This window comes from Canis lupus, chromosome 3 (assembly GCF_003254725.2).
Source record: "Canis lupus dingo isolate Sandy chromosome 3, ASM325472v2, whole genome shotgun sequence".
Classification (NCBI taxonomy): domain Eukaryota; kingdom Metazoa; phylum Chordata; class Mammalia; order Carnivora; family Canidae; genus Canis; species Canis lupus.
Genome location: NC_064245.1, coordinates 18,481,107 through 18,499,509, shown reverse-complemented (window position 1 = coordinate 18,499,509; position 18,403 = coordinate 18,481,107). Strand labels below are relative to the sequence as shown.

Genomic DNA, 18,403 nt, shown 5'->3' with positions numbered 1-18,403 from the left:
TAAAAAAAAAAAAAAAGAAAAACCTTCTTATCACTTACTTTGATGTCTCCAGAAATATATATTGGCAAGAACTAGTGAATAGTTAAATCAAAATCTTAAACTACCTTTTAAACTCTAGTTATGTGAGACATCTGCTTCTGGTCATGATTGAGTTAACACAGAATCTTCCACCTTAAACAATGAGAAAATCTGACAAAAATATAGGAAAGAATTATTTTTAGACATTGAGCGACAAGCAGCACAGGAGTGTGGTCCCTAAGAAAAGGCACAGTGTGAGCTCTACCATTGTTCCAGCTTACTCCCTGAGGGCAGTTTCCAGTTTTCAGAAAGAGAAGGAAACCCTAATGGAGCCTTGTGGTCTTGCTCAGTTGAAGAGACAGAAGTTGAAATTCAGGGAAGCCAAGACAGGTAGAATTTTCAGAGCAAAGTACCAGAGAGGAGGGAGCTACACAGATAAGAGATTTCCAGAGCTCTGTGGAGGATTTCCCACAGCCCCCACTGATGTGTGCAAGAGAAGATAGTACCTTTGACCAAATAAAGCAGCAGCAGAAAGCAGTAGGCCAATTTCCACTCCTACAGGACCAGAAATTGTGCCTGCCCCTACCAACCAGAGTGGGAAGACCTCAGTATACAGGAAACCTGAGGAAGTATCTTCAGATTACACTGCCTTTGTTGCAGAGCCAAATTAGCCCTAGATTAAAGGCTGTTCAGGATCTGCCTAATAAAGCTTAAAACTCAGCCAAGACAAAATACAAAATATCCTATTTATAGAAATACCAAAAAATTTAGCACTCAAAAACAAAAGCACAATATCCAGTATCCAAGCAATAGTCACTACACATGAAAAAAAAAAAGGGATACACGAGAGATAATAGAGTTAGCTAATCACGAGTGTGATGAGAGAAATGAGGTGTTTTCTTTTAATGGAACTTTCAGAGATGAAAAATTAAGTACCTGAAATAATAAAACATATATATATATATATATATATATATATATATATATATATATATATAATGATTAACAGCAAATTAGGAACTGCAAAAAGGGAAAAAGTGCATTTGAAGACCTGCAGTAGCAACTATCCAAAATGAAGCAGAGAGAAAAGAAAAAACTAGGGGAAAAGGTATCACTGACCCTCCAGATATAAAGTTGTCTGATATGTATATAATAAAAATCTAGGGGAAAGCCAAGAGTATGGAAGAGAGAAAAATACTTGAGAAAATAATGGGTAAAAAATCTCCCAAAGTTGGTAAATTATACTTATTTTTAAAATTCATAATATCTCTGAGAAAATTCTATTCTCCAATGATTGATAAACCTAACGCTTGACTTAGGGGAGACCAAAAGCCAGAAATTCAAAGCTAGTACTAAGAAAGTCAACACAATGTCTTAACTATTTTACCAAAAAAAAAAAAAAAAAAAAAAAAGAGAGAGAAAAAGAAAATAATTAACAGCCATAAAGAGTGAATTAAGGTTGAAATGTCATGTGGTATTTTAGCCTTAATTCTGAATTTCCTTGTTCTCATCGATCTAAATCAGGCCCTAATGATATTTAAATGAAGCTACTTGTAATTCCCATAATAGGCAAACAGAAGGGAGGTTAAAATAATTCTATTATTTCACAATGATGAAACAGATTGAATATTTCAATTATTCTACTTATTATAGTACACATAGAACAATGCTCTGTAATCTGCTTCGATATATATAGGCTCTTTAACCACACACGGTGGGACTAATACAGTCAATTTGGTTGAGCTCCACTCGCTGATTCAGTGTTGGAATAAAGTACTTCACAGATTAGCTTAGTCTGCAGCACTTAAAGGTCAGGATTTATTGTAATGTAAATCACAAAGCAATTTTATCTTGACAGAGATTACATACTGTTACAATATTTCTCGCTGAATCTAGTGATGCGTTTGCTTTTTCTTTGCAACTGCTGTGCAAATTGGACCGTAGCCCAGAAAAGAAAAAGAGATGGCAGGCTGCTTTGGCTTTTTAGAAACAACTTAATTCTCTTCATTTTTCAAAGTTCCACAAGAAAAAAAAAAAAAAAAAAACCTCTGAAGATACACATAAAATCATACATAAATACTTGTAAACCTTTATAAACTCTAAACTCCAATGCACACAGATATCTGTGAATGACCATCTATCAAATATTTTTATGTGTTTTAGAAAAAGTATAATTGCTAAGGGCTGACCTCTAATCATTCATACTCAAGTGTCTTGATACATTATCTAAATTGTCTCCATTTTAAGCAAACAAACAGAAAGAATAAGAAGCATTCATTTCTGATGAGAGAAATTACAAAGAAAAAGAAAACAGGGTAGAAACAAAGTGAGGTGAGGAGGATTAGGGAGGCCACTGCTGACAGTGGTCTTTGTAACAAATGCTGGGAGGTAGAAGGGCAACACCCTCCCAATTTTTCTGTTTCTTTGGAGCCTGCACTTCCAGAACAGACTGGGACCAGAAATGGGGAAAGACCTTTTTGATTACCAGGGAATTAAATGAGCTGTTCAAACAGTTCAAGGAGTTTTTATTCCTGGAATTCTCAAGACAAAGCAAACTGTTTCCCAACCTAATGTCTCTCAAAAAGTAAATATGAATAAAATGTCCCCACAAAGCTAAAATCAGTGTATTAAATTTTGCCAAGTGTTGTCAATTGTTCATAGATAGTTTACATTAATAATGTATAAAAATGATGGTGAAGCCAAAGACTTACCAGAAAACGTATCCAAGCCTAATCTTCAACTGCAATTACTCCATTTCTATTCTCCTCACCTGGACCACAAGTGGGCATCTTAACTCCAATTCTCACAAAGCACTTTTCCTGGAATGCAAGGTGATGTATTGTAATACTGTTTATCCCAACACGGAGTAGCTTGATCTTTCATCCTTCTGGCTTATCTGGTCAAGCAGGGCTTCCTGCCTGTCAGTCATGCCAGGTCAACCTTCCTATAACCGTAATCTCATTTTAGTTTGATTTACTTAATTGTTTTTCTTTAAATCAATCCAAATGTCGGTCTAAATAAACTTATTTAAAAAGTTTTACTTCCAAAATTATAGGTCTGGCTCAATAGTTTAGAAAAAATAATGTTTGCTGTATACCGCTTGAAATAGTCTCATGGGCCAACACCTGTTGTCCATGTAGCACATTTGGGGAAACACAAGCTACACAAAGAGTTGTGATTATAAGAGAGAAGCGATAGAAGTTCAACTTGTATGTGGGCAATAAATGATATTCGTATTCATAGAAGGCAGGCATCCCTGTCTACAATAATGTACACAGTTAGGCATTTGCCTGAAAATTCTCTCTACAGGAGACTAATCACACATCCTAGGTTGTTTGGGACAGTCCCCATTTTATCTGTGCTGTCCTGAAGTTCCTTCTTTCACTCTTGAAAGTGTCCTGGTTTGGATGATAACCAAAAGGGTGGAGCAAATCATCCCCAGAAAACCAGACAGTTGAAGATACTTTTTCATTGGCCACATTTTTGTCTTCAGCTCTTCTGTACATGTTATTTTATTTTATCTTACATGCCGCCCCTGTGAGTTGGCAGTATGTAAAAATTACAAATGGGGAGACAGGCTCAGAGAGCCTTAATGACTCGGGGTTTATGCAGTGGTTACAGGACACAGCTAGGATTCACGTCCAGGTCTCTGCTCCACATGGAGGGATCTTTTCTAGGGGATCAGGAGATGTGGGGGTGGAGGGAAGGAAAAGGGTATGGTTTGGGAGGCAGAAATATTCTGAGAGGGACGCCTGGGTGGCTCAGCGGTTGGGCTCGCCTCCCTCCGGCCCAGGGAGTGATCCTGGAGTCCTGGGATCAAGGTCCACATCGGGCTCCTGCATGGAGCCTGCTTCTCCCTCTGTCTGTGTCTCTGCCTCTCTCTGTGTGTGTCTCTTGTGAATAAATAAATAAAATCTAAAAAAAAAAAAAAATATTCTGAGAAAAAAAACATTCCTTTTCATTGGATTTGAAGAGATTAGAGCAAGAAACAGACATGTCTGCAATCTTGCCACGTTCCCATTTTGAAAAACTCGTTTTCCCATAAAACTACATTATAAGTACTGGTTGGATTGCTAGGATCATAGTACTCGCTTCGGCAGAAAGCGAAAAGAAATGAAAGAAAGAGAAGAAAGAAAGAAAGAAAGGAAGAAAGAAAGAAAGAAAGAAAGAAGGAAGGAAGGAAGGAAGGAAGGAAGGAAGGAAGGAAGGAAGGAAGAAAGAAAGAAAGAAAGAAAGAAAGAAAGAAAGAAAGAAAGAAAGAAGAGATAGGAAGGAAGGAAGGAAGGAAGGAAGGAAGGAAAAGGAAGGAAGGAAGGGAGGAAAGGAGGAAAGAAGGAAGAAAGAAAGATGCCAGGATTATAATCAACAGGCCTTGTGAATCAAATGGACTTTTGTGTTCTGCCTTGAAAATCTAACCAAACACTTAATCACCAGTTAAGTTTTAGAACTCAGTTTGCCTTTTTGATGCTGCAAAGAAAAGAGGGAGACGGAGGGAAAGGAGACACCCCTGCGTGAGAAGAGAGGAAGCAAAGGGCAGGACGCTGACACAACAGTCAGCCCGCCTCTGCGCCCCTCCCTCCTCCTGCACCAGGGCGCGCTGCCAGCACATCTCTCCCCCCAGCTCCCCTGGGGGAGGGCCAGAAGCTTTACATTACACCACTGGTTTACACCCTGAGAAACGTCGCGGGAGCTGCAAAATACACTTTGAAGCAACTTTCTAAAAGGCACATCTATATTTACCAATGTGTTCCACATGATTAAACTGTGAAATTTGTCTCCAGTTTGGCAATACCTTTGAGAGATGTTGTGCGGTTTAGGAAGAAAATGCCTGTGAAGTGCCTGAAGTCCCACGAAGGGAAAGCACCATACACATCCGAGGTGCTGTTACATGCCTCGGTGCTAAAGTGGTGCAACAGCAAATAGAATAGCGTAAGTTATGATGTCACAATGTTGTCATGCAACATCATACACAGTGAGATCAAGAAAAATCTGTTTTTGAAAGGCCTCTTTTCCCCTCCTCTTCTGCATGTTAAAGCATATGGTATCTGAAACTAGTTCACAGTGAACTTCATTTCTGCCGCTGCTGTAAATGAAGTATCTTCTCAGGCAGATGTCAGTGCTAAAAGTTTGGTGCTCATAAATACCAAATTTACATAAAATCTATACAGTTCTTTTTTCAAAAGTCTTTCTTGGTTGATGTAGGCTGATTGTCTAGGATACATAGGTCACTTTCTTCTTCCTGAACCGATTATACATTCCCAAATTCACTAATTTGAAAAACAATAATTATGAGTAGGGAACAATGACATTCCTTGAGGTCTCTCTGGTCGTAAATGTCATGTGCCACTTTGAAAAGAGACAAAAAATTAGAAAGTCAACTCAGATATTCTTGGACTGATAATTTAGGCCTAGGATTCCAAATCCTAGAATCCTTATTCTTATAAGGATAAGAAATGAATCTTGCATGTATTCTATTCCCTGAAAATATCACCAAAATAATGTGTTCTTAAAGCAAACTTGAGTTTATTGCTTGCCACAGAAGTGAGGTCACTACTACGACAAGAATCTTGGTGTTTCAGAAGAGGAAAAGTAAAGATCAGATACGTTTAAGATTTGGAGTTTGTTTTAAGATGGATCTTTTGGTGTGAGAAGTGGGGCTTGATTATAGTTTAGGATTGGTACACATGGAAGGGGGAAGTTTGCAAAGGGGGCTTTCAAAACAATTCTTGAAGAGTAACCAGCTGTTTGATGTTGCTTTAATTTGAGTAGTCTAACATAGGTTTAAAAGGATTTTCAGGGGGCACCTGAGTGGCTCAGCGGTTCAGCATCTGCCTTCGGCTCAGAGCCTGATCCCAGGATCTGGGATTGAGTCCCTCATCGGGCTCCCTGCAAGGAGCCTGCTTCTCCCTCTGCCTGTGTCTCTGCCTCTCTCTCTCTCTCTCTCTCTCTCTCTCTCTGAGTCTTTCATGAATAAATAAATCTATAAATAAATAAATAAATAAATAAATAAATAAATAAATAAATAAATAAAAGGATTTTCAGGGGGCGCCTGAGTGGCTCACTTGGTTAAACATCTGACTCTTGATTTCGGCTCTGGTCATGATCTCAGGGTCATGAGATCGAGCCCCACTTTGGGCTCTGAGCTCAGTGCAGAGTCTGCAGGAGATTCTCTCTACCTTTCCGTCTGTCCCTCCCTCCATTCGTGTTCACGTTTCTCTCTCTCTCTCTCTCTCTCTCTCTCTAGACCAATAAATCTTTTAAAAAAATGATTTTCAGGAACTTTCTGGAATTAACAGTAAAGTTATTAGCAACTTGATCTTCTCAGACAAGAACTTGCTGAAACAGTAAAATCAGGTTGATGAAAAGAGTGGGATTATAACACCACCTTAATGAAGCATCTCAATAGTAAAGTCTTATTAATGTAAGCCATAAACTGTTCCAGGTACAGATGGGCTGCATTTTCAATACATACAATGACTAGTGTTATTCAGATTCTACTGGAAAAACCCAGACACCAAGAGCAGCTGCTTTTTTGAAAAAAGGACCCACTTTAAACTACCAAAAGCCGGCAAAGTCTTCCTTTCAGATAACACCTAGCTTTACCTTGTGTCATTGATAACTATATTCAGACTGATTCATTTTTTTCTTAAAGAAGTTCTTGCCCTCCAAAAAGTCACAGTCAATTCTTGCCTTAGGGATTATTCCTTTCTTTAACACAATATCACATACCTCTATGTATACAACATAGTTTAACACTTTGGGGATAAACCTCAAGTTCTTAAGGATAAACCCTTCATTGTCATGGCCATAACAAAAATCCTGATCATATTTTTATACTTCTTAAAACTTTTTAGTAAGTCTTTTTTGTCTTCTAGATGACATCTAAACTTCTCAACATGCTTCTTGAACTTTATTTCTCTGTGTTCCTCTTTCATTCCACATCTAATGAGTACATACATAAATTCTATATGGCAATCTTATTAAACTACTTGCAATTTCAGAATATAACTGGCTCTGTCTTCCCTCACTGGAATGTCTTGTCCATGCATAGCTGTGTCTATCTTGTAATTAATTGTCCATTTATTTGCTAACCTGTTCTTCTTTGTCAGTAAACAACTTAAAGGTGAGTATTATGTCTTAGCATACTGTCTGGGAAAAAGAGGCCACTCAAGATATTTTTTCAAGAGACAGTCAATAAATGGACAGACCAAACCTTATGACTGTGAAAAGAAAGATCACAAAATGACAGGATCTCAAAATAAACATCTGATAGATCCTGAAAAATGAAGAATAATTTTCAAAGTGTTAGTTCCAAATCAAAAGTAAAATTTAAGAGAATTAAAATAAAGCTTGCACCAACCAGATTAATAAATGCATTCTGTTGTGAGGCTAGGGAAAGGCAAGCACTTTCATATATTACTGGTAAACCCTTTTGGAGGGGAATTTGGCAATATCTAACAAAACTACATGTGCATTTACCTTTTGACTCAGCTATTTCAGTTCTAGGAATTTACCCTGAAGATACACTTACAACAATAGAAAAATACATATGTACAGGGTTATTCATCACAGCATTGTTTATAATTCTGAAATATTAGAAACAATCCAAATGCCCATAAATAGAATAGTGATGAATAAACCATGCTACATCCATACACAGAATTATGCAGCTATAAAAAAAGAATAAGGAAGATCCTTATGCACTGATATGGAGTGATTTCCACCGATACATGGTTAAGAAAGGGCAGCAAAATGCAAAAAAAGTATCTGTGGCACTCTCTCATTCATGTAAGAAGAAGTAAAGGGAAATATAAGGAAATACACATGTATCTGCTAGTTTTAGCAAAAAGACACATGGAAAGGATACACCAGAAATGAATGAAATTGAGTAGTGAGTAGGAACAGAATGGAAGGGGGGCACTTGGGTGGCTCAGTGGTTGAGTGTCTGCCTTTGGCTCAGGTCATGATCCTGGAATCCTGGGATCGAGTCCCACATTGGGCTCCCTGCATGGAGCCCGCTTCTCCCTCTGCCTGTGTTCTCTGCCTCTGTGTGTGTGTGTGTGTGTGTGTGTCTCATGAATAAATAAAATCTTAAAAAAAAAAAAAAAACAAGAATGAAAGGAATGGAGGAAAAGGAGCAAGTAGAATGGATAAATGGGATTATCTCTAAGTATATCTTTTTATATAATTCTGATTTTTAGAACAATGACATTGTTTCACATACATAAAATACAAACAAATGTTTAAAATCAACCAGGACTTGCAGAAAACCGAGAATGGAATATAAACAGCCACAAATGAGACCAACTATATTAGAAATTAATGATATAACCCTACTTAAGGGCACAAAGGAAAACTAACCTAAGTAACTTTAGATAAAAACATTTTTAATATATATTTTAATTCTAGAGACAAAAGAAACTGTACAGAAGTACTATACACTAATTAATAAATTATTCTGAAACTATATTCTAGGATTGAGCAAATAAACATACTGTGGACAATGAAAGCCAGGCATCTATTTTACAAATAATGAAAGGGGCTAGAGTGGATCCAGGGGTGTTGGATTAGAATTGGAGATATTGGTATAAACCACAGTTTTTATCATACAGAGAGATGGGGAAAGAGAGAGAGAGAGAGAGAGAGAGAGAGAATGTGTTTCCGTGTTATGTCCACTAATAGGGTTTAGAAGCAAGGACACCTGAGTAGTGATGAACACATCTAGCCCTCAGATCTTGATTTCTAAAGACATAAATAAAGGGAACCAGGACTTATTGGAGAAAAGGCTAATTCCAGGGCTAGAGAATTCAATATGGGCATGGAACATCTAATGGAACCAGAAAATATGGAAGTGTTCATATAGATAACACTCACACACATATACAAATCCTACAAAACCTAAATGAAATAAAAGAGGAAAATATACAAAATTTAAAAAAAATCACTGCTGAGGAGCACCTGACTGGCTTAGTTAGTGGAGCACACACTCTTGGTCTTGGGGTTGTGAGTTCAAGCCACACATTGGTGTAGGGAGCACTTACAAATAAAATAAATCTTAAAAAAATTACTGATGGCAAGGGAAAGTATGGAGAAAAATAAATATTCAAATAAGGTGCCTAAATTAATTCATTTAACCTTTCTTTGATTTTTTAATTTTACTTTGTCTAGGTATACAGATCCAGCTTCCCCATTCACTTATTAAAGGGTGTTTAGAATCAAAGCATAAGCAATTATTTATATCATGTACTCTAATACCATAAGCATGACAAAGGAAACATTCCATCTGCTTGATCATTTTAATCCTTCTTCTCTTTGCCTATTATGATCATTACAAAGAAAGATTAAATACTACATACTTCAATGCTATTCTCAAAAATAATTTCTAAAATAAAAAATAAGGTCCAGTTTTATGCTCATGAACTTACAATAGAGATTGGTAAGTAACTATAGACAGCATTCCTTTGCCTTCTCTGGGTTGTCCTGGAGATGGGAGGGGGGGGAAATGTAATTCTGGTTGCCAATACCAGCTTCAGGTAGATGTTTTTTTTCTTTTCTTTTCTTTTCTTTTTTTTAATGTAAAAGTTGACTACTCAGAGAATTGCATTACCATATATTCATGCTAATGGTGGGTATTATGACAATTACTCAGTTACTGCCTCAGTCAGCTCTTCTAAAGTTGCTTTTAATGTTATTTAAGTCTTCTATTTTTACTCACTTTTCCATCTGCTTTTTGTGTCTCTCTACTAGTGAATCCAAGACACCTGAGGACATAAAACTTAAAATTCTCTCTTTTGCACATCCTAAAGAATGGATCGGGGTACTAGCTTCAAGAAGATACAGTTTGAGTAAGAGTCTGCTCGGTGCCTTGCAACTTTGATATACCTCTCCATACAAAGAAGAGATAGATCAATATTACATACTGTGAATTTAAAGGAGAACCAATTAATCAGAAAAACACCTTTACTCATCTTCAAACTACTTATTAGAAAAAATTAAACACAAATAAATTGATAATCTGAAAATGGTAAGTACCATTAATCGAGTTAAATTAATCTAAATATGTTTTTATATTGGCCAGAATTTTTCTAAGAAAAAAGTAAACAAATATAAGCATCTATTTGTTTCATCCTTACAATAACTTTATAATGTAGTTATTATCCCATTTAACAGCTGATGCTCACAGAATTATTAAATTTGCTCACATTCACTTAGCTAGTAAGTGGGAGAAGTGGAATTCACAATTCAGTTTGATTTCAAATCCAATGATCTAACTATACCACATACACACACACACACACACACACACACACACACAATCACTTTGCTTTCGAAGCCAATGATTTTTCTAACTATACCCTCCCCAAACAGCCCTAATAAAACCTGAAAAAGATAAAAGCAAAATTGTTGACAAAATTTTAAATTTTGTTAAAACTAAAAACTGAGCATGAGAGGCAAAAAACAACCCTAGAAAGATAAAACCAACACAAACAGCACTGGACTAGAAGTAAGGAAACCTGGGTTCTCAACTTTTTCTCACACTATACCTCTCCACTCTTCTAATACCTATCTCATTAAAACCACTCATTAAATATTCATTGCCACACTGACTGTCTACCTAAGGGTACAAATAGCCTTTAAAACAGGGATCCCTGGGTGGCGCAGCGGTTTGGCGCCTGCCTTTGGCCCAGGGCGCGATCCTGGAGACCCGGGATCGAATCCCACATCGGGCTCCCGGCGCATGGAGCCTGCTTCTTCCTCTGCCTGTGTCTCTGCCTCTCTCTCTCTCTGTGTAACTATCATAAATAAATAAAAATTAAAAAAAAAAATAAAAAAATAAAAAATAAAAAATAAAACAAAATAAACCCACCATATTATAATAAAATTTCAATTAGCAAGAACAATTAGGAGATTGTTTGATATAATCTTTGATTAATCACGAATGACAAAATTCTTTTTGTAGATCCAAGTTTGCTATTGGACATCTGTTTTCTAAGCAGAGCAAATTTTATGGTACAGAAGAATTACTGGAGAACTTGCTATACTGCAGATTCTGGGGCTCTACCTTAAGAGATTCCACTTGAATTTGGTACGTATGAAAATAACTGGAGTGATTCTGACTCTGATCTTTAAGATGAAACTAAGAGTAATTACGTAATTAAGTAAAGGGTACAGAACATTAAAAAGCCTTTTTAAAATTTATATATTCATGATAGACAGAGAGAGAGAGAGAGAGAGGCAGAGACACAGGCATTGGGAGAAGCAGGCTCCATGCAGGGAGCCCAACGTGGGACTCGATCCCAGGAGCCCAGGACCAGCCCCCGCCCAAAGGCAGGCGACAAACTGCTGAGCCACCCAGGGATCCCCAAAAAGCCTTTTTTGATGACAAGACTAGACAACACCTTAGCCATCATTCTGACCATTAATCATTTTTTTCTACATCTCTGATGTTAAAGACACAGAATCCTGGACCAAAATCTAAGAGCTGATAACCCTGGTTTTTACCTTTCTCCTCTAAGGAAAGTATATATAATTGAAGTTCTATTTGCCAACATATATTATAAAACCCAGTGCTCATCCCATCAAGTGCCCTTCTCAGTGCCCATCACCCAGTTACCCCATTTCCCCCCCACCTCCCCTTCTGCTACCCCTTTGTTTGTTTCCCAGAGTTAGAAGTCTCTCATGTTTTGTCACCCTCTCCAATTTTTCCCACTCATTTCCCCTCCTTTCCCTTACAAACCCTTCCACTATTGCTTTTCTTTTTTTTTAAGATTTATTTATTTATTCATGAGAGACTCAGAGAGAGAGAGGCAGAGACATAGGTAGAGGGAGAAGCAGGCTCCATGCAGGGAGCCCGACGTGGGACTCGATCCTGGGTCTCCAGGATCACGCAGTGGACTGAAGGCGGCGCTAAACTGCGGAGCTACCGGGCTGCCCCTCCACACAGTTTTCCAGAGTGGCTGTACCAGTTCATATTCCCACCAACAGTACAAGTACATATTTCCACATCCTCTCCAAAATTTGTTGTTTCCTGTCTTGTTAATTTTCGCCATTCTCACTGGTGTGAGGTGGTCTCTCATTGTGGTTTGCATTTGTATTTCCCTGATAGCAAGTGATGCGGAACATTTTCTCATGTGCTTGTTGGCAATGTGTAGGTCTTCTTTGGTGAAATTTCTGTTCATGTCTTCTGCCCATTTCATGGTTAGATTGTTTGTTTCTTGGTATTGAGTGTAATAAGCTCTTTACAGATCTTGGATACTAGCCCTTTATCTGATAGGTCATTTGCAAATCTCTTCTCCCATTCTGTAGGCTGTCTTTTAGTTTTGTTGACTGTTTCTTTTGCTGTGAAGAAGGTTTTTTATCCTGATTAACTCCCAATAGTTCATTTTTGCTTTTGTTCCCTTTGCCTTCATGGATGTATCTTGCAAGAAGTTGCTGTGGCCAAGTTCAAAAAGGGTGTTGCCTATGTTCTCCTCTAGGATTTTGGTGGATTCTTGTCTCACATTTAGATCTTTCATCCATTTTGAGTTTATCTTTGTGTCTGGTGTAAGAGAATGCTCTAGTTTCATTCTTCTGCACGTGGCTGTCCAATTTTCCCAGCACCATTTATTAAAGAGACTGTCCTTTTTCCAGTGGATAGTCTTTTCTGCTTTGTTGAATATGGTTGACCATAGAGTTGAAGGCCCATTTCTGGGTTCTCTATTCTGTTCCATTGATCTATGTGTCTGTTTTTGTGCCAATATCACATTGTCTTGATGATCACAGCTTTGAGGTACAGCTTGAAATCTGCCATTGTGATGCCTCCAGCTCTGGTTTTATTTCTCAATATTCCCCTGGCTATTCAGGGTCTTTTCTGCTTCGACACAAATCTTAAGATTATTTGTTCCAACTCTCTGAAGAAAGTCCATGGTATTTTGATAGGGATTGCATTGAACGTGTAAATTGCTCTGGGTAGCATTGACATTTTCACAATATTAATTCTTCCAGTCCATGAGCATGGAATATTTTTCCATCTCTTTGTGTCTTCCTCAATTTCTTTTGGAAGTGTTCTGTAGTTTTTAGGGTATAGATCCTTTACCTCTTTGGTTAGGTTTATTCCTAGGTATCTTATGCTTTTGGGTGCAATTGTAAATGGGATTGGTTCCTTAATTTCTCTTTCTTCAGTCTCATTGTTAGTGTATAGAAATGCCACTGATTTCTGGGCACTGATTTTGTATCCTGCCACACTGCCGAATTGCTGTATGAGTTCTAGAAATCTTGGGGTGGAGTCTTTTGGGTTTTCTATATAGAGTATCATGTCATTGGCAAAGAGGGAGAGTTTGACTTCTTCTTTGCCAATTTGAATGCCTTTTATGTCTTTTTGTTGTCTGATTGATGAGACTAGGACTTCTAGTACTATGTTGAATAGCGGTGGTGAGAATGGACATCCCTGTTCCTAATCTTAGGGGAAAGGCTCCCAGTATTTCCCCATTGAGTATGTTATTTGCTGTGGGCTTTTCGTAAATGGCTTTTAAGATGCTGAGGAATGTTCCCTCTATCCCTACACTCTGAAGAGTTTTGATCAGAAATGGATGCTGTATTTTGCCAAATGCTTTCTCTCCATATATTGAGAGGATCATATGGTTCTTGTTTTTTCTCTTGTTGATATGATCTATCACATTGGTTGCTTTACGAGTGTTGAACTAGCCTTGCATCCCAGGGATAAATCCCACTTGATCATGGTGAATAATCTTAATGTACTGTTGGATCCTATTTGCTAGTATCTTGTTGAGAATTTTTGCATCTGTGTTCATCAGGGATATTGATCTGTATTTCTCCTTTTTGGTGGGGTCTTCGTCTGGTTTTGGAATTAAAGTGATGCTGGCCTCATGGAACGAGTTTGTAAGTACTCCATCTCTTTCTGTCTTTCGGAACAGCTTTAGTAGAATAGGTGTGGTTTCTTCTTTAAACGTTTGATAGAATTCCCCTGGGAAGCCATCTGGCCCTGGACTTTTGTGTCTTAGAAGGTTTTTGATGACTGCTTCAATTTTCTCCCTGGTTATTGGCCTGTTCAGGTTTTCTATTTCTTCCTGTTCCAGTTTTGGTAGTTTGTGGTTTTCCAGAAATGTGTCCATTTCTTCTAGATTGCCTAATTTATTGGTGTATAGCTGCTCATAATATGTTTTTAAAATCATTTGTATTTCCTTGGTATTGGTTGTTATCTCTCCTTTTTCATTCGTGATTTTATTGAGTCTTTTCTCTCTTCTTTTTAATAAGGCTAGCTAATGGTTTATCTATCTTATTAATTCTTTCAAAGAACCAACTCCTGGTTTTGTTGATCTGTTCTACAGTTCTTCTGGTCTCTATTTCATTGAGTTCTGCTCAGATCTTTATTAACTCTCTTCTTCTGCTGGGTGTAGGTTTTATTTGCTGTTCTTTCTCCAGTTTCTTTAAGTGCAAGGTTAGCTTGTGTATTTGAGTTTTTTCCAGTTTTTTGAGGGAGGCTTATATTGTGATATATTTCCCTCTCAGGACTGCTTTTGCTATATCCCAAAGATTTTGAATGGTTGTATCTTCATTAGTTTCCATGAATCTTTTTAATTTTTCTCTAATCTACTGGTTGACTCTTTCATCTTTTAGCAGGATGCTCTTTAACCTCCATGTGTTTGAGTTTCTTCCAAATTTCTCTTTGTGACTGAGTTTCTAGTTTCAAAGCATTGTGGTTTGAAAATATGCAGGGGATAATCCCAATCTTTTTGTATCGGTTGAGACCTGATTTGTGACCCAGTATGTGGTCTATTCTGGAGAAAGTTCCACGTGCACTTGAGAAGAATGTGTATTCAGTTGTTTTCAGATGGAAAGTTCTGTATATATCTGTGAAAGCCATCTGGTCCAGTGTATCATTTAAGGACCTTGTTTCCTTGGTGATGTTTTGCTTAGAATATCTGTCATTTGCAGAAAATGCCATGTTGAAGTCTCCTATTATTAGTGTATTATTATGTAAGTATCTCTTTACTTTAGTTATTAATTGATTGATATTCTTAGCAGCTCCCACATTAGGGGGATAAATATTCATGATCATTAGGTCTTCTTGTGGGATAGACCTTTAAGTATGATATAGTGTCCCTCTTCATTTCTTACTACAGTCTTTAGCGTAAACTTTAATTTATCTGATATGAGGATTGTTACCCCAGCTTTCTTTTTAGCATCAATTTGAATGGTAAATAGTTCTCCACCCCTTCATTTTCAGGCTGGCAGTGTCCTTAGGTCTAAAATGAGTCTCTTGTAGAGAGCAAATAGATGGGTCTTGGTTTTTTATCCAGTCCAATACCCTGCGTCTTTTGATGGGATCATTTAGCCCATTCACATTCAGAGTTACTATTGAAAGATATGAATCTAGTGTCATCATAATACCTATTCAGTCCCTGTTTTTGTGGATTATTTCTTTGGGCTTCCCCTTTCTTTTACAGGGTCCCCCTTAATATTCATTGCAGAGCTGGTTTGGTGGTCATATATTCTTTCTGTTTCTGCCTATCTTGGAAGCTCTTTATCTCTCCTTTTATTCTGAATGAGAGCCTTCCTGGATAAAGTATTCTTGGCTGCATGTTCTTCTCATTTAGGACCCTGAATATATCCTGCCAGCACTTTCTGGCCTGCAAGGTCTCTGTGGAGAGGTCTGCTGTTAATCTGATATTTCTCCCCATAAGTTAAGAATCTCCTGTCTCTTGCTGCTTTAAGGATTTTCTCTTTATCTTTGGAATTTGCAAGTTACAATATTAAATGTCAAGGTGTTGAACGGTTTTTTATTGGTTTTCAGGGGGGTACCTCTCTATCCCCTGGATCTGAATGCCTGTTTCCTTCCCCAAATTAGGAAGGTTCCTAGCTATGATTTGTACAAATATACTTTGTGGTCCTCTCTGCCTCCTGGTGTCTTCTGAAACCCCAATTATACGTAGATTCTTCCTTCTCAGTGTATCATTTATTTCCCTTAACCTTTCCTCATGGTCTCTTAATTGTTTTTCTCTTTTTTCTTTCAGCTTCCTTCCTTACCATCAACTTGTCTTCTATGTCACTCACTGTTTCTTTTACCTTATTAACCTTAGCAGTTAGGACCTCCCGTTTGGATTGCATCCCACTTATTTTTTTAAAAAATTTTATTTATTTACGATAGTCACAGAGAGAGAGAGAGAGAGAGAGAGAGAGAGGCAGAGATGTAGGCAGAGGGAGAAGCAGGCTCCATGCACCGGGAGCCTGACGTGGGATTCAATCCCGGGTCTCCAGGATCGTGCCCCGAGCCAAAGGCAGGCGCTAAACCGCTGTGCCACCCAGGGATCCCCCTCACTTAACTTATTTTTAATTTTGGTCTGATTAGATCTAAATTCTGCAGTAATGAAGTCTCTAGTCTTTTATGCTTTTTTCCAGAGCCACCATTAGCTTTATAATTGTGCTTCTGAATTGGCTTTCTGAAATCGAATTGTAATCCATATTCTGTAACTCTGTGGCAGAGAGTACTGTTTCTGGTTCCTTCTTTAGTGGTGAGTTCTTCCTTCTAGTCATTTTGCTCAGTGCAGAGTAGCTGTGTGAGTGAGCTGAGTCAAAAATATCAACCACAACCTAAGTAAATTCCACCCTAGATGACACTGATGAGGTCAGAGACCAGAAAATGAAAAAGAAGATCAGAACAAAATAAAACAAAAGGACCACTAAAGTGAAAAATAAATTTTAAAACAAAGTAGTAAAAAATAAAAGGCAAAAATCCCAAAGAAGAAGAAAAAAGAAAAAGAATAAAAGAAAAAGGGGGATCCCTGGGTGGCTCAGTGGTTTAGTGCCTGCCTTCGTCCTGGGGCATGACCCTGGGGTCCCAGGATTGAGTCCCATGTCAGGCTCCCTGTGTGGAGCCTGCTTCTCCCTCTGCCTGTGTCTCTCATGAATGAATTAATGGAATCTTAAAAAAATAAATAAATAAAACAATAAAAAAGTAAAGAGGAAAAGAGAAAAAAGGAAAAAAATGGGGGAGGACTAGGGGATGGGATGGTGGTGGTGAAGAAGTAGCAGTGGAGAGAGAATGTTGTCTACCTGAGGGTCCTAGAGGGTGATCCTCTTGGTTCTGAGGGTATTTTGTTCTGTATGTTAGAAGATGCTCAATCCCAAAATTATATAAAACAGCAATACTTACAGAAAGCCCCAACATTGACCCCAAAACATAAACAAGATAACAGAGGGGGGCAGAATGGGGAGGAAGAGAGAATATAATCTCACAGAAAAACCAGCATCATATTCCACTTGGTTCTGGATGCATGTTGGTCATGTTTTAGAAGGTATTAATGTCCACCATTGTACAACAAAATAAGGCAGGGGAAACAAAAACAAAAACAAAAAACCCCAAAACCCATATCTCATAGATCTCCCAAAATTAAATTGAATATGTTGAAGGGAATCAAGAAGTGAAAAATATATCTAAGACTTGTAGAAATATGAAAGTCGAAAAGGAAAAAAATTAAAAATGAAGAGCTGGTAAAATATTGTTGTTAAGGTGGGAAAAGAGAAAAAATATTGGAAAATTTTAGTCTGATACAAAAATGAATTGTGATGGAAAAAGGAGGGGAGAAAAGAATAGGGGGGTACCCTGGTTCTATATACTGTAAATCCCTCAACTTCCCCTGGAGCGTTCCAGCGCTGCTCAGTCAAGAACTTGCTCTTCCCCTGTCCTTTCAGCCGGTCTCTGGGGGGAGGGGCTGCTGTGCTGATGCTCAGGGGTATGCACCTGGGGAGATGCCCCCCCCTTGCCAGGTGCCGGCTCAGTGATAGCTGTTGACCCCCTGAGGCCCCTGTCCCCTGGCGCCCCGCTCAGTCCCAGGCACAGGGTGACACCAGGAGGAACAACCCCACTGTCTGCGGCCAGCCCTCCAGCCCTGGAGTCAGCTCCCCCAGTAACTCCCACAGCTCGCGGTCCGCAGGGGCCTGGGTGCTCCGGCTGTGGCGGGGCCGCTGACCTGCACAGCTCGCGGGTGCCCCATGGCAGGGGAGTCCTCCCTGCCTCGGCCTCCCTGCCTCCACCCACCCCGGGCGAACACAGGATCCTGGCTGTGTCCCCTCGGGGGCCCTGGGATCCCGGCCCTGTGCCGCTGGACCCGCTCCAGGCCACTTCTCTCCCCAGGGATTGGGGCTCATCCCCCCTCTACCCGGAGCCCCCCCACTTCTCCTGAGGCCCCGGGCCGCGCTCCAGCCCTTCACCGAGACCCCGCGGGGTGGGTGCGCTCCCCCCAGCGCCCTCCTCCCCTGGTGACCCCGGGACTGGAGGCGTCACCCCCCCGCGTCCCCCCATCTCCCCGCTGTGCACTTTCCCTCCGGGAAGAATCCAGCGGATCGTTAAAGCCCCGGCATCTGGGGGGCTCTCCCGCCCGAGGCT

The 18,403-nt window shown here is 39.1% G+C and overlaps 1 long non-coding RNA gene across 1 annotated transcript in view; it reads left to right on the top strand.

Moving 5' to 3' along the window:
* The first annotated feature begins 4,546 nt into the window (after positions 1-4,546).
* The window catches only part of LOC112654143 (uncharacterized), a 54,709-nt gene continuing 40,852 nt past the window's right edge, over positions 4,547-18,403 (top strand). Inside the window, exons 1-3 of the long non-coding RNA XR_003132831.3 lie at positions 4,547-4,947; positions 9,766-10,042; positions 10,979-11,104. This is a non-coding gene — a long non-coding RNA (uncharacterized LOC112654143). The remainder of the gene's footprint in view (positions 4,948-9,765; positions 10,043-10,978; positions 11,105-18,403) is intronic.